Source organism: Danio rerio, chromosome 10 (assembly GCF_049306965.1).
Source record: "Danio rerio strain Tuebingen ecotype United States chromosome 10, GRCz12tu, whole genome shotgun sequence".
In the NCBI taxonomy this organism is placed as follows: Eukaryota; Metazoa; Chordata; class Actinopteri; order Cypriniformes; family Danionidae; genus Danio; species Danio rerio.
This window is the reverse complement of record NC_133185.1, coordinates 37,532,159-37,535,000: the sequence shown is the minus strand read 5'-3', so window position 1 is coordinate 37,535,000 and position 2,842 is coordinate 37,532,159. Positions and strand designations below refer to the sequence as shown.

Below are 2,842 nucleotides of genomic sequence, written 5' to 3'. Positions count from 1 at the left end.
ACCACTACATTTGACCTTGTGGGGACATTTGTTTGGTTCTAATGTTCAAAATGGCTCATGAATCACGCTGAATTTAATATTTAGAAAATGTAAAAATGCCGATTGTTTTCTGTGAGGGTTGGGTTTAGGGGTAGGGGGATAGAATATACAGTTTGTTCAGTATAACAATCATTACATCTATGGGAAGTCCTCATAAAGATAGCTGTACAAGTTTGTGCATGTGTGTGTTGTTTATTGCTGACTTTAAAACCGTCATTATTTTGGTAGATATAACAACTGTTGAATGTACCATCAACATTTTATTTCCTGATAAATGACTGAATTACAGTTACAGTCATACTTTAGATACACTTCAACTTGTGGATATTGCAAAATGTTACTTTACAAGTAAATTAAAACCCACTTGCTTCAAGTTTATCATTGAATTAACTGATTTATTCACGTCAATCTGATGCTGCCTTCTTCTAAGGGATAGTTCATCCCAAAATCTAAATTTGGTCATCATTTACTCACGTTTACCTTTTCCCATAGATATATATACACTAGATATCGCATACGGACCCTGAGCATGCGTCAATACCGCAGCCATATTTGTACAGTGCTCCCAGCACAAACGTCATTCAGTTGCACTAGTCAAGACTACACTCAAAAAAAAAAATTGTTGAATGAACATGATTATTGTGGCACCCTTTATGCATCTAATCCAGTCAAGTAAACCTAAACTGCTTTGAACATGTTGTATGAACACAAAGCACATTTGTAGATAAAACATGTTTTCAATATGTCAGTCTAACTTCTTTGCAACTAATTGACTCAAAATGTTTGTATTGTGTTATTCTAATTAAAATGATTCTAATTTACTCAATGTAACACTAAAGCTTTACTTTAACAAAATTATGTCTCGTTAAATCAGCTAGTAATCAGCAATATTGTTGTTTAAATTCATTCATTCATTCATTCATTTTCTTGTCGGCTTAGTCCCTTTATTAATCCGGGGTCGCCACAGCGGAAGGAACCGCCAACTTATCCAGCAAGTTTTTTACGCAGCGGATGCCCTTCCAGCCGCAACCCATCTGGGAAACATTCACACACACTCATACACTACGGACAATTTAGCTTACCCAATTCACCTGTACCACATGTCTTTGGACTGTGGGGGAAACCGGAGCACCCGGAGGAAACCCACGCGAAGGCAGGGAGAACATGCAAACTCCACACAGAAACGCCAACTGAGCTATATATTTCTTTTATTATAGCCTTTAGCAGGCACCAATCACATTTAAACAAATTTCTTCTTTAATATTCTGATACAAAATGTTATATAATATCCAAAATTGTAATATGTAATATAAAATGTATAAGAAACATTTAGCCAACAACATAACATGCATAACATTCAAGCTCTTGGGAAAACCAATTCCCAAACTGTGCCGAAAACACGCGGTGATACTTCTTCTTGTTGTTTTCGTATGGTGACATCCAAACGCACTACCGCCACCTACTGATATGCGCGAAGTGACTCTCCAGAGTGAGAGTTGTCGATTTGAAGCGTCTCAGTCTCATTGAATCAACATGTTCTGATCAAATTCATTTGATTATTTCTTGATTCAGTTTCAAATAACATGAATTAATCATTTAACATACGTAAACTTGATTTGTTCTTTTCAATCTGACAAATTTTTATTTTGTAAATCCAATACATGCCTAGTTGATTTTTTTGAGTGTAAAGCCAGTGTGAAGATGCTGGACTTTAGTGCTGCGTACAGATGTAGTAACTCCCGATCATAGATATATTTTTAAATGTTAGCATATGTTGGGCTCGGGATGGCCAGTCCTCCACTACACCTTGGTCCTGCATTCATTTCAAGGGAGCGCTACCCTGTACTAAAATGGCGGCTCTATTGATGCAATCCTTCCAATAGACAACAACAACATAGGCGACATCTAATGTAAATATCTGTCATTTTCCATGCCAGTTTGAGTTTATATTACTTCAATAGTGTTTGTTTTTCCTACTGAAGTCAATGCTTGCAGGTTTCCAGCATTCTTTAATACATCTGTAAAAGGAAAAACTCCAACTGGTTTGGAACAAGTAAAGGGTGAGTAAACGATGACATAATTTTCCTTTTTTTGTTTGTTTTCGCCAAACAAAAGTAATCCATTTTAGTGTATTTTTCTTTATATATGTGCTTTAAAACTCCACAAATGTCTAAAATAAATCTTCTCCACTTACTACTACTCTCCCCCTGTCTGTTTGAATGACTCTGAACACACAGATCTGCTAGTTTCTCCACTGAATCCCAGAAGACAGTTTCAACACGTAGTGAGCCGAAGTTAAGATGAAGCTCATTGTAAAACATGAATGTCTTGACGTCAGATGGATAGGCAGACAGTTGCATCCCTCTCCCCTGAGGCCATTTCTGTTCTCTGGTTTGAAGCTTGCACCATGACAGTGGTGTTTCACAATGCATGCTGGTTTAAAGACTTTATCATGCCAAACAGCAGAAATTTCTTCACAACTAACAGTTGCCACAGGCTGTGCACTTAATCAAGCTTTGACCATTGCACTTGGACAGAGTAAGGGACAGACGTGCAGAGAGAAGTGCCAGAAACAGACTTTATTTCTGAAGGTCAGATATTGAAGACATGGAAATTGCTGTATCATTGGTTCAGTAATGCAGATATGAAGTGCATGTGAATATCGTCATAAGTACTCAGTTGATGTGACTCAGAGGTGGGTTATTATAGTACAAAATAAAGCAGGACTTTGGGAATGGTGGGTTTAACAGGGCGGTAAGGGGGTGTTTCACTAACCTGGCACTGGCAGCTTCTGGCTCTCAGA

General features: G+C 37.6%; 1 protein-coding gene across 12 annotated transcripts in view; it reads left to right on the top strand.

Annotated features, from left to right (window-relative positions):
• Nucleotides 1-2,238, top strand: part of mogat2 (monoacylglycerol O-acyltransferase 2) — a 78,162-nt gene extending 75,924 nt beyond the window's left edge. For 10 of the 12 annotated variants that reach the window (XM_073913819.1, XM_073913825.1, XM_073913820.1 and 7 more), the window contains one exon: nucleotides 1-2,238. This exon is cut by the window's left edge and continues 245 nt beyond it. The gene's annotated coding sequence lies outside the window, so the exon portion shown is untranslated. 12 annotated transcript variants of the gene reach the window in all.
• Nucleotides 2,239-2,842: the final 604 nt, after the last annotated feature.